Source organism: Alligator mississippiensis, chromosome 1 (assembly GCF_030867095.1).
Source record: "Alligator mississippiensis isolate rAllMis1 chromosome 1, rAllMis1, whole genome shotgun sequence".
Lineage (NCBI taxonomy): Eukaryota > Metazoa > Chordata > Crocodylia > Alligatoridae > Alligator > Alligator mississippiensis.
The window spans coordinates 278,782,071-278,795,868 of NC_081824.1; the positions used below are offsets into that span (position 1 = coordinate 278,782,071).

General features: G+C 42.7%; 1 long non-coding RNA gene across 1 annotated transcript; it reads left to right on the forward strand.

The window, feature by feature from the left end:
• The first annotated feature begins 2,783 nt into the window (after positions 1-2,783).
• LOC109280416 (uncharacterized) lies at positions 2,784-3,396 on the forward strand. The gene is made up of 2 exons (XR_002086746.2): positions 2,784-3,015; positions 3,177-3,396. It is a non-coding gene; the product is annotated as an uncharacterized LOC109280416 (long non-coding RNA).
• Positions 3,397-13,798: the final 10,402 nt, after the last annotated feature.

The following is a 13,798-nucleotide window of genomic DNA, read 5'->3' on the forward strand; positions in this document are numbered from 1 at the left end:
CACACTAGCTTCCAGATGTATTTCTCATGCTTTCCATTCCTGTCAAACATCTTATCCCAGACTACTCCCTATATATTTGATTCAAGAGGTTAGCTCTAAGGGGCCTTTACACTGTCACAGCTGTGCAATTCAGCTTTAATTTAAATGAACCAGTCCCAGGAATTTTCAACCCACTGTGCTATTGCTCCTGGGTTAACAGGAGAAAGCTCCTAGATCATAAGCCAGGATAAGATTTTTCTCCAGAGAGCAGGGTACTAAATTGCCATTCTATTTGTCTGAAGAAGAAGAATAAAAGAAAAGATTTAAGAAAAGAATCCAGGAACTGCTTTCTACTTTTCCTGTGCTGCCCAGTGGCTGCAAATTAAGATTCAGTTTGCCAGGTTCTGACTAACTACAGAAATGAGGAGGACACTCATTGATTATGGAGATGAGTATGCCCTGATAACTTGGCCTCAGAGCAAAGATTCCTAAGGCTCACCATTCTTCTGCTGGCAGAATGTGTCATGGACTTAAAAACTAAAGATTCATAGATTATAGAGTCAGAAGGGACCCAATGGATCATCGTGTCCGACCCCCTGCCTCTTGCAGGAAAAAGGACCGAGGTCAGACAACCCAGCCAGTTGACTGTCAAGCCTCCTCTTGAAGACCTCCTAGTTAGGTGATAGTACCATCTCTCTTAGAAGCCCATTCCAGACTCTGGCCACCCTTACTGTAAAAAAATTCTTCCTAATATCTAACCTAAATCTACCCTCCACCTAAGTTTGCACCCATTATTCCTAGATTTTAAGTTTCTAACTCCCATCATGCTGACCAGTGCCTTGTTTCCTTATACTAACCCCCTCTATCCACTGTAAAGAAATTAGCAGAAGAAATAGCAAGTATGAATTGTGGTGGAGGTATGTTCTGCAGCCAACGTATGATTTTTATCTAATCATCTATGTGATGCCAGGGTGTCACATCCTAGATGAGAGTCAATAAATTAAATGTGGATTCTTGTGTGGAAGCACAGTGGAAAGTATGGTCTTTAAAGATATGAGATGTATTTGCTATGTTAATTTAGGGTTCTTTCTCCTCCCCAAAATCCTTTGAAAATTTATGACTACTTTTGTATGAAAGATTAGAAGCAAAAATAAATAAATAAAATGAAAGAAAATAAAGTTTGTTCCTGTCTGGTTAAACACCCACAGACTGGAACAGGAAGAAGACTGCACCCAGGATGCTTTTGCTTATTCTTAATCAAGATGAAGTCATTCCATTGACTTCTGGAGCCAAAGCGATTCCTGGTGTAACTGCACTAGAGTCAGTTCAGTCACATAAAGGATTCATTTGGCCCACTGTTTGAAAAGCAGAAATGTAAGGGCAGGGTGACCTGTATTGCAGAAAGAATGTAAATAAAAGTGATAGAGTAAATTACCGAATAGCATAACAATTATCTTATTCCTAGCACTGATTTTTTTCAGCAACGCTGAAAACATAAAGATTCTTTTCTTGCCATGAAAAAATAGCAATGGAAAATTACGTGCTGAAGTAGGTATTTTGACATAACTTTAGTAAACATCATGTAAGTCTAACAATTGCACAGTTGTTGGGTTTTTTTATCCACCTGAACTTACAAAGTGCTTTACAATTATATCAGAAAAACTATACAGCAGGCACCCCTTTGAAAACTCTGAAATGTAAGCATGCTGAGGTGGGGAAAAGTAGCTGTTAACACCAGAAGTAACACTAGATAACAACTCGGAAGGACAAAATGAAGAAAACTATGTTCATCTGCAACTTCTAGGAAAGTGTAACTAGGCAAAATGTACAGTACTTGTCCACATTAAAATGTGGGCCAATGTAGAGTGTCATGGGACATATATGTGGGTCATCACCGATCATCAGCTCCACATCTGATTTTTAAAAGCAGCTTCCTAGTGCTCTTTAACATCATAGATAGAGTTCAAGGGGAAGACCACCACCTAATAGAATCACCCCACCTACTTTTTATAGCAGCCTCCCATTCAAATATTGACTAAATACAACCCTTCATAACAAGTTGGCATTTATGCAAAACATGCAAAATATAGCCCTTAATGAAACAAATGTGGTCTTTCCCCTTTCTCACCTGTGAGGTCCTCTCTTTCCTAGAGGACTCAATTGGTACTTAATTGCTTGTGCTGGTCCTCAGCACTGAAAGTGAACTTGCCCACGTAAGGGAGTGTTGCTTATGAACAGTGGTTATGATGGAGCATGTGATTATTTGTTTGGTGAAGAAGAATGATCTAAAAGTAACACAGCTGAATATTATACTGAACATGTATGCAAGCATATATATACTCTAAGCAGCTAATAGTTGCTTAAGGCATTGTCCCAGGGCCAATATTACAAGCTATAGTATTGTTATCTCTACAGTTAAGTTCACAGAGGGATTACTTGGTCTAATATGGCAATTTCATATGAACTTTCCCAAGCAATCTAAGTAGAATGAAGTGTTCAGCTGAAAACTCAGTATTAGTCTTCTGTGTGATCTGTAAAAAAATTCCATTCTGCATTTATCTTCTCTGGGAACAAATAAACTGACTATATTACATTTTTAGAGCTTCTATTTAGGGCATGACTGGCATGAAATATTTTCAGTTATCTACTTGCAAACCTTTGTATGGTCAGAAGAGGAGAAAATAGAGATTTGCAAGCAGTTTCGTTGATCAGGAGAGGCACGTGCTCTTTAGATGCTGCTGCAGTGCTGTATTCCTCCAAGTTCCAGTCCCTTCCCCCAACTCCCAAGGCACACCAGAGAGAGCAGTACCCTCTCTTTCTCATAGGCAGGCATCTTCACAGTAGGGGGTACCTAGCCATTAAAGCCGCCTGTTAAGGATTCTACCTGCCATGATAATGACTGCAAGAAAGGGGAAATTTGCCTAAGAACCCTGTGACAGTTTGAGATATCCTTGTGTCTGTCAGGCTGCAGGGAAGAAAATGTTGCTTCACAGACAAAAACACAAAAGAAAAGGGGGAAAATTGCCACGCAAGCAGGTGAGAATAAAAACTTTTCAAATTATATCTTCCAGCTATATGACAGATAGATATACCTTTCTGTTTGGGTTTCCCCCTCCTTTCTCATTTATGTACCTCTAGCTGACCTGATTATGTCAATGTCTCCTGAAATTCTTTACGAGAACTTTGCTCTATTACAGTGACACTCTTGAGGAGGCAATATTGAGCCTAACCAGAGAGCTGCTTCAGATTCCTGGAAGTGGTTTCTGCTGCTGTGCCACTGTGAACTTTATGGATCATGATCTGCTGCCCTAAAAGGAGAAGATGCCAGTGCTCCTGATATACATACTATCCTACCCATCACCATCAGGAACAAAAAAACAGGCTTAATAGGGTATTAACAAAGCTTGCATAAAATGGTTTCTTGCATTCTTTTGTTCCCTTTCCCTGGGATAATGATGCCAGTGCTAAAAATTAAATGAAAAAACTCTTATTCCACTCAAATCACCTCCTCTATTTCCACTCCCTTTTTAAAACAACATTATTGTTAAGATTATCAACTTAAAACATGGCACTAATATATTTTGTAAAAATGGTATGTTTCTATACATTTGGGACACAGTGTATATTAATGACTAATGATTGCCAAGTGATTTTCTCCTTAGATCTTAAAGTGCTTCAAAAAGGAGAGGAAATCAGAAATTCATAGCTAGTGAAGCTAAACCCAGAAAAGAAGCTAATTTGTGCCTGTTAGACCTCCTCTACACATTACAGGTATCATGCAATTAACTGGTTAATTGCACGATTACTTTCAGACCAGCTACATGTGCAAAGTTGCTATCATTCCATAAAAAGCTCCAAACAGTTATAAAGTTAGACCTTGAAAATGTGTCCTAACTTTATAGCTGGTTGGTATTGAGTTCTAAGTTTCATGTGTAGCACAGCCTCCCCTGCAGCTGGGAGCCCCATGCCCAGAGGTGTACCATACCCAGCTGGGGCTGGGAGTCCTGCAACCAAGAGGACACAGCTCCAGCAGCTACCAACTCTGGGTCATGGCACTCAGAGTCCCAAGCTGTTGATGCTGGGAATCCACAGCATGTTTCCTAGTACCAGGACCAGTGGGGTTCCATCAACCTCAGGAAGTGCATAAAACCCCTAGGTTTGGGAGGCTGCAGCAGCTGTGATCTCCCAGCCTCAGTGGTTTCACACACCCCTGGGGCTGAGAGATTGCAACAGCTGAAATTCTTTTGCAACTGCAGGGAGAGCCTAGGATCAGGCTCCTCCTTTACCAACAATAAGGCAAGATGGGATTTAATGCATGATCCCACACTCACACCTCCTGCCATGCACATGTGGATCATGTGTTAGATCCCATGTGCCTTTACCTACATGTGTAGAGGAGCCTTACTCTTGCCTAGCGTTCACAAGATCTATATTTTTAAATCATTCTCGATTTTCAAAGGCCTACAGCTAACAAAGTCACTGCTCTTTTAAATTTGTCCCTTGGTGATGCTTGTGATTATCTACATGAAAGTGGAATAATGTTCATATGAATCATATTATCATGAATAGTGGATCCTTATAAAGGAATAACATATAGATATGAGAAGCTAATCACAATATGTCTGCAACAGATATGTGTCATGCTGGAACATGGGTGGTCAAGTCTGGGACATGGGATCAAGGCACCAATTAGAGCTGAAATGGTAAGTAGAATCTGAGGTCAAACCAAATCAAGAAGCTAGTCAATCCAAGAACAAAGTCCAGGGATGCGCTAAGTCAAGAAGCCAGGACACCAAACAGAAAGTAAAGACAAGGGGTAACCTGAGTCGGGAAGCCAACAGTTCAAACAGAAGGTGAAGCCACGGAGCAACCAGAAGGAGCAGTTGTGGGTCAGATTCCCTTATTGTTTGGACACTTCCTGTTCTGGGCCAGGGGTTTATATGAGGGAAGCTGACCCCAGCCAGTCCCTCCAGTTATAGGGAGTAGGCAGAGAACTAGGTCCTGCTGGAGGCTTCAGTTCAGCCTTGACCAACCTAAGCAAACTGATATAGGGTGGCAAGCTAAGATGAAAGGATATGCTTAGCCAGACCAAAGACCCAGGTTTGAGGCCATAGCCTGACATCACCCATGCTCTTCTCCTCACCCTTGGTTAATGGTAGTCTCTAAGGGGTGCTGGCTCTGGTTTCTCCTGGTCCTTATGATACTTTTTTAGTAAGTGGGGAAATGGATATTTTCTGCTGGTTCCTATGTGGAGCCCTATGTATCCCTCCCCATCTGTAAAGTAGTCCAAATTCCCATGTCTCTACTTTGAATATAAAATCTCATGAACCCTGTACTCCTCTTGACTCTGGATTGTTATGTGGGGGATGGTGGAGGTTCCATATGGCATGGGAAAGAATTGCGTAGTGACACAAGAAATACAGGGTGGATCTTCAGTGTCCAGAGGAGTTGCAGTTCAAAGGTTTGATGGGTTATGGGGAAAGGGATGAGGAAGCAGTAGACCAGTTTCCATCAGGGCCTGTCTGGAGGTGTTCAACTGATAACCAGATTTTCTGTCCCACAGAGTAGGCAGGCCCTGGCTGCTGGTTATAGTCTTCCTATTATTTATATGCCACTGTTTTGCCCTTTCCAATTTTTGCTTTAATTCTTCTTGGACCTTCTAAATGTAGTGTACCCATTCTGTAGCTGAAGGGTTGTCAGAGTGTGTGGGTAAGGCAGGATGCAACTGGGGATGGCACCCATAATTCACAAAGAATGGGCTTTACCCAGTCAAGGCATGCTCAGAGCTGTTGTATGTGAATTCCAAAAGGGGTAGGAATGAGATCCAGTTATCCTCTTGAAAACTGAGAAAACAGCAAAGTGGGCCATGTTTATGAGTTGGTCCATTACAGTTAGGATCACAGAATGATGACTTGAGACTGGCAGCTCTACAATAAAGTCCAGGGAGATTGCAGACCACAGGTACGGTAGGGTAGGGAAGGGTTGGAGGAGTCTGCAAGGCTTCTACAAGGTCTCTTGGTGTGGACACAAACATTACAAAAGGAGACAAAGCCTGGCTTGTCTTGAACAGCTGTGGACACCAAAAGTAGCTGGAGATTAGGTGATAGATCTTTTCAGTTCCAGGGTTGTCTGTTAACAGGGGGTCATGGCTTAGGCAAAGGATGGTTAGTCTGGCCACACCCAGGAGCATGTAAATCCTAACATGGGTAAAAATGACCCTATCCTGAATCCAGCGCAGTACTTAGATGAAGATGGTCTTTTCTTCTGTGGGTATTTTCTCTTGGGTGATAGCATGGAACAGGAAGAGCAGGTCCACCAGCTACATAGTGCAAATGAAGTTATGAAACTTCAAAACAGAGCTCTGTTCAGGTGCCTCTTGTGATGCATCTGCATCATAGTCAGCCTTCTGGAAAAGAATATCTGCATATTTCTAGGTCCAGGTACATTATCTGGAAGTTGAATCAGAAGAAGAAGAGTGCCCACTAAGGTACCTCTGATTATGCGCATTAACCTTTGAGAAGTATTCCAGATGTTGTATGGTCAGTAAAAACCTATACCTTCTGGCACCCCTTCAAGGTAATGTTGCTACTCCCCAAAAGCCACTTTGATGGCTATCATTTCACAGTCCAAGGTCTCATAATTTTTTTCTCTTGTGGGAGAAGAAGGCACAAGGATGCAGAACCTGTTTCATTATGAAAGCACTGTGTCTATGCAGTGCAGGAGGCATCTTTTTCCACTACTAAGGGCAAGGCTGGATCTGGAGTAGTGGTAAAGGCCTGCTTCAGGTATTCAAAAGTTTTCTGGCCTTCAACAGACCAGAAAAACTGGACATTTTTGTGCACCAATGTGCTGAGAGGACAACTACCTGGGCAAAGGTCAATTTGGACATGAACCACTGGTGAGAGGTGGTGAACCTGAGAAATATTTGGAGTTAGTTTCATGACATTCTAGGGCACCTTTTACTGTTAGATGGCCTGTACCTTCTGGGTACATTTTCAAGCATGCTGGAGACAAAATAAACCCAAGAAATTGGGTGGAGGTTTTGTCAAAGGCATATTTCTCTAAGTTTGTGAAGAGGTCATTCTGGTGCAGCTTTTCCAGCACTGCCCAGACATGCAATGAGTATTGGTCAGGATCCTCAGAGAACCAGTAATGAATTGGAACAAGTTTTTAGTGGATGGTGATCCAGTTCAGGGCTGGTAGTCTACACTAAGGCAGTGGTTCCCATGGAGTGGGTGAAGTGGAATTTCTTATGTTTTCCTGCAGGTATTCTTGAAGGGCAGCAAATTCTGGCTCTGACATGGTATAGAGTATCCCATCAGGATCTTTGACCTAGGCAGTAGATCAATGGGGCACTTGTAATCTCACTGTGGGGGCAAGACTTCTCCTTTTTTTTCTCAATACATTTTTTCATAGCATCCTGGGTATGGCCTTAGGAGGCTGATCCCTCTGAGAGGTGGCAATGGTAGGGACCTCTACTTGAATTGTATGTGGACAACCATCACACATTTTCAGTGGTGTTGCCAACAGTAGCTGGAACTAAAGTGAACTTGCTTGGCTTTCCACCTGAGCAGGGGGTTATGGGGGTGGCCCAGGAGAACACCAGAATCAAGAAGTAATGCAGAGAATGAATTTCCCTACTACACGGTGTCTTGCAGTGCCCTAGGATGTTCATCTCCACAGTGATAGTCACCCACTCTATGGGAACGAGCACAAGAGGGTTGCTGTCTATAATCTCAATGGTCTTTGGTTTAGACCACTGCTGTAATGGGATTCATAAGGGCCAGACCATGATCTCATTGATGAAACTGCTTGCTACCCCAGAGTACAGTGAGGCAGTTACGAGTGAGAGCAGACAGATCTGACCTGGGACTTGGAGATGGACGAATAGCTGTAAGTGAGGATTCTGAATCGGGATAGCTGTGAGTTTGTTACTGAGTGAGTGAAGGGAGTTTGTGGCGACTCCAAGCTAACCCCCTTACCAAGCCTGGGGGTGGCTCATTTCCCTTGGTCCCTCTTTTGCGGCATTGGGTGAGTCTGTGTCCTCACAGTGATAAAAAGGTTGAGTTGGTGGTGTCACTCCCATTTATCTGGGGTAAGCCAACAGTGCCCCATATCAATCTCTGAAGGTTTGGGAGTGACCACCACAGTGAAAGGAACTGGAGAGTTAAGGGATCACTGTTTTTTCTCCCTCCACTCCTGGAGACAACAGGCCACAAAGGTTGCCAGGACCACAAAGGCATCAAACCCTGAGGGGAGACCCACCAGTGCTAGTTCCTCTTTTACTTCTTCCTGAAGACCCCACCAAAATTGGTGACAATTGGTAACATTGGGCTGTCTCACTCCTGTGGATGTCTGCTGTGTAAGAATGGAAAAAGGATGCATAAGCAGGGGCAATACCCAACCTTTGGCAAAGGGTCCCTAATGTAGTTCTGCCATCTGAGCCCAGTAAGGATCATCAGACAGGGTGGAGACTTCTCCTCCTAGTCCTGGAGGACAGGGCTATTGTGCTTTACCAGTGGGTAGGCCCCATTCAGGGTGTCTCCGGTCCAGAGGCTTATAACGAGGCTCACTTTTTCTTGATCCCTGGAGTAGGTTCTGGGTTGAGTTAAGAACGAAAGGTGGTGTTGGATAAGGAACTCCCTGAAGCACTGCTTATCTTCATCATATATTTCAGGTAGTGGGAAAGGGATATGTGACCCTGAGGCACTGGCCTGGAGTGCTCTCTGTAGCTTGTATGCCACCTCATACCAGCACTGGCTATTCTCTTGTCTTGCCTCATAGGTCAAAGTGAAGAAAGGTTGTTTTGTTTGTCAGAGCTTCTCAAATATTTCAAGGTCAAAATGAAAATATAGGCTAATCTTGCCAAATCAGTGAAAAAGATTTTGCTTGCCTAAGACAGATGACAGAGTAAAAAAAAAAAAAGTCCTAGTTCCTGATTTAAGAGCATATTTTTCTATGTTCTGGTATCCTTTTGATATTAAAGAGGTGTACATCAGAATAATTTTACTCCCAGCTATTGCTCATAAACTAGATCACTCACTTTTAACCATTTGTCATGGCCAAGACACAGGCAGTGTGATATAGTAGTTAAGACACAGGATAGGAACCTGTCTCCAGAGCCAGGAGTCAGGAGAGGGTCCCAGCCAAGGTCTCAAAATTATGGTCACGGCAAGGACACTATCAGGAAAAAGCCAAGGCCAAGGAACCAAAATCAGAAAGCTGAGAGTCAAGCAAGCTAGGGTCAGGAAACCAGTCAGGAAATCACAGATCACACAAAGGTCAGGAAGCCACAGATCATGCCAGGGTCAGAGGCAACTAAAAGGTCAGAAACTTGACACAGATAACAGAGACAGCAGAACAGGGGCAGGAACAGGGACCATAATTACGGCAAGGTGCTAGAATGAGGGCAGCTTATAACTTCACCAGGAACTTGTGTGCAAAGAACTCACTGCTGTTTAACCTGTGTTCAGGTCCAGGTCAGTTTCCTATTATCACAGCAGCCAACGTGTGGCTGCCAGAAGGATGATACAACCACAGCTGGACCAACGACACAGTACATCTTTGGTCCATGACAGAGTAATGATCATAAAGCCATCATAGATATTCACTTTACCCCACAAGCCTGTGCAGATATTGTTTGTGGGATAATTTGTCAACTTTCTGTGAGTTATGGACCAAAGAGTAAAAGGATGGGCAGAATCAAGGGTCATACTGCTGACTTGTGGCACAGGGTTTGGTTAGGAGTGATTTTTACATGTTCCCAAGGAGTGGGTGTTTTACAATGCAAGGATGCTCCATGACCCAGGCTTTTCTTCCACACTGTTCTCTGTGTCTCACCCCAGCATTACAGTTCTGACAACACAACTCACTCAGAGATCTCACCTTATCATCTCCTAAGAAACAACAGGCCAGTATTCTTTTTTCAACCACTTGTTATGTAGTGGTGGATACAGATGAACCAGCATTTTCTTCTGCTCTGGCAGAATCAAACTTGGGCTTGTGCCTCTGAGTCCTTCTGCTTATTAAATCTGGCAGTATTTCTCCACTCCCCCTACTGAGGGGAGACATTGGGCCAGATCCTCAGCAGGTGTAAATCTTTGTTTCATTAAAGTTAACGAGCTTTGCTAATTTATACCATCTGAGAATATGGCCCAAGATCTCTACTCAATAGGTAATTGGCATCATCATAAGGCAGGGAAAGGAGAGTGCTAAATGTTGCTGACTGAACACCGCAGCTTTCCTGAGTCAGAACCAGAGCCAGAGAAAGAGCAAGGGCCTCACTTCCTTCCCTCAATTTGCTCACACCCCCACTCCCCAGCACTTCCTTGAAGAGCTGTGTCTACTCCACAGCCCCACACACTGAGAAGCCCTGAACTATATAATAATCTGGTCTTTACATTAGTAGACCAGGACAAATAAATATTGTGAAGGTGGTACTCTGTCTCAGATGCCTCTTTTTATGCTCTATGTTTCAAATACCAATTTCCAAAGAATTTTTAAAGAAATTTCAAAAGATTCTGAATGACTTTGCCTGACAAAAAGACCCTCCCCTATTTCCCAGGATAGGGAAACTAGAAAGGAATTTTCTTTGACCAATTAAAATTGCTGCTCTTGATCAACCCCTTCTGAAAGGGACCAAAAAAGCAAACAGGGACATCCACATGGAAATGCATGAATGACATTTTCTGTTTCCTAAATTTATTAGCTGACATACCAACGTTTGCATATATTTTATGTAAGAAAAGACAGTAGCAGTCTCCTGCCTGTAAGTGTAGTTGAACAGCAAGTACACGCAGACTGGGAAGTTAAAGTTTTTGTAGGTTTCCATTCTTAGTAAAGGGTGATAGGCAAGACCCCTAACAAATGTCCATTGCTTCAGTCAAAGCTTGCATACGTATTTTTGGATTCAAAACTAGGTGAAACATTTAACTGAAACAAACTGAAATCCCAGATAACACTAACTGCACTTGTTCATGAGCAGATTCCAATGTATGTAGCACTGCTGTTCCTTCAAAACTGTCCTACACGAGTCAATGGCACACCATTTTACTCACCATCTTTTTCATATGCTTCATCCTGAGGTCTGGATGAACAAGTATCCAGAGGTACATGAAAGCTCTATTCCAGGGCATTCTCCCAAGCCACTCTTAAGTCCTCTGTCTCATGTGCTTGAGAACAGCAGCATGGCCTCTGGATTAGTTCACTCCTCGGGGTTGTAAGATGGAGCTGATAGGAGGGTTGTGCTTGAAAGCATCTCTGTCAAACCATGCTGGGAATAAAAACTACATGTACTTTAAATGTTCATATTTGCCTCTCTCTAACCTGTTGCTGCTTTGTGCAGAATGGCCCTGTTGTACTGAGCTCCAGCAGCCGAGGGGCTATTTCATTTCCTTCTGTGCTCCAAACAAACACAAGAGCCTGAAAGTGCAGCCAAATGGATTATTTCCAGTTGGGATTTTTATTTTCATTTTGTAGAAAATCCTGAAAAAAAAGTTGCTTTGGTTAGCAGCAAACTGATGTGTTCTCTAATTTAAGATTCAGCCACCAAACCAAAATCTTTTCCTACCAGCTCACCTTGTGCATATTGAGTAATCACTAACCACTGCAGAAGTTACTGTCTCTGGGCTGCAGCCAATGGAAGATGCTGAGAAGTATGCATCTGAAGCGCCAAGCTGGCAAGGACTACACAAATGGAACCTTTTTGTGTTTCCAACTCAGGCTCTAGATCTGTTAGTTAATTAGCAAACATTCCTCAATAACTTGTATAATCAACTTTTAGTCAATTATTTTTTGTGAGTTATACATCTGACTATTCCCTTTATATGATATGTGATTTGGCACCAAGAGTATATCATATAAGCTCTGATGACTGTTTGGATGACAACCTGCCCCCCAAAAACAAAAGCTAAAAATAATGAAGTAGGCAAGTTTGGTGTGAATTTTTAGATGGTGTGCATTGAGCTATATTATGCAGCACTTTTCCCCATAAATCTGAATATTTGAGAAAAACACACACTTATCCCACAAGTAGTAGTAAAGTTGACCATTCATTAAAAGTGTATTTGTGCAGCTGGTTTTTTCCACTATCCAATCAGCTAAACTCATGAGGTTTGAATAAGCAACCCAATTTATAAAGATTAGTTGAAGATTAGAAAGCTGGAAGGTTTTTTGGTTAACTGAATATCCTAGGAAGTACTGATGGATGTATTTTAGCAATTTGATGTTTTAACATGTCTGCCTCCAAAAGATCTTTGCTATTTTTGACTGTGCCACTACACCGAAACTAAAACACGTTATAATTTAAGCTCAGAACTGTAGACGTTCTCAACAAAACAAGATAATTTCTCTAAGCTTACATTCACTTTGGCAACATGTAGTACTACATATCATTCCATTCTGAACTGGAAGGCCAGTGATTTATCTGCTCTTCTACTTTTTTCATAGTTAAAGCATGTAGTAGTGGGCGTTACTCATGCTAGATTCCACATCAGTGGTTTGCAGCTCTCTAAAAGCAATCAACTCATTTAAATTTCCAGTTTCTTTATGTTTCTTTTTCCGCTAATTGTTTTATATATATAACTTCATGCATCTAAGCTAATTCTATTTTCCAGCCCAATAACCGTATTGCTACAAGGTTTAAATACTGTTTTTACTGCTTCCAACAGAGTATTCCAGAATGCTTCCTAGTAAACAGCTTTTCAGCCAAAGAGTGGGCCGGGTCTTTGTCCAGTTGGGACACAGCTGGGTCTCTGTCCAGCTGAGAAAGGCATATTATTATGTGGAGTATTTCTTTAAGTATTACAAAAGGGATTGTATTTTTTTCTTGCTGTGAAGTTATTGTTCTGAGAAAAATATTGGCTTATGTGATTAAGCATGTAATTGAGAAAGTTTGTTTAATTCTTAGTCATAGACGGATCCAAATTTGCCTTTTAGGTGCTCCACTTAGGTGTTACAACCCCCCAGATTAGGCACCTTGCCCCAGAAGAGTTATCCAAATCGGGCTAGGTGCCTAGTTTTCCTATATAGAGAATGGGAGACCTGAGTGTCTCCTAAAGGTGATCCAGATCACCTAGGCACTCAGAAAGGAGGTGCCTACAGGTAACGAAGAAGAACTGCTAAGCATAGGAGTGTGTTTGAATTCCCTATGCATAGGAGCTTAGGTGCCTGACCCCAACGTGCAAAGAGAACACTTTTTAGGATCCAGGCCTCAGGATCCAGGAGGGGGAATACCTTCTTGAATCAGGTTGCCTAGCATAAACCAGCACTGATATTAGCCTAGGCACAGCACCGCAGATTTCCTCTTGAATTGTAATGATAGTGTCTATCTTTCCACCTTTTGCCCAATAGACCAGAGGTTAGACCAGTTTCCCAGGAAATAGGAGACCTACACTCTATAGCTAAAAGGGAACTCAGATCCACATCATCTACTTTTCAGTAGAGCAGGAGACAGATTGGAGCCCCCACACTTCATGCTGGATCCAGTGTATTTGGTGTTTGCTCTGGCTGGTCTGGGACTGAGCAACACGTGGTACCTGTGTGGGACTAGCATAAGATGCACATTGCCTGCAGCATCCACATGAAGCTGATCTAGGACCCACACAGCACATGGCACAGGTCCTGGACCAGCAGTGGGCACCACATGTGGCATGCATCCTGGATGGGCCAGGGCAGGTGTTGCATGTGGTGTGTGTTCAAATTCAGCCAGAGGGGCCACTGCCACATGTATACAAGTCCCAGGCCCTGTGTGTGAAGTTGGTCTGGCACACATCACATGCTGTGTGTGTGGGTCCACTCCAGACCCAGGGGCAGCACCGGG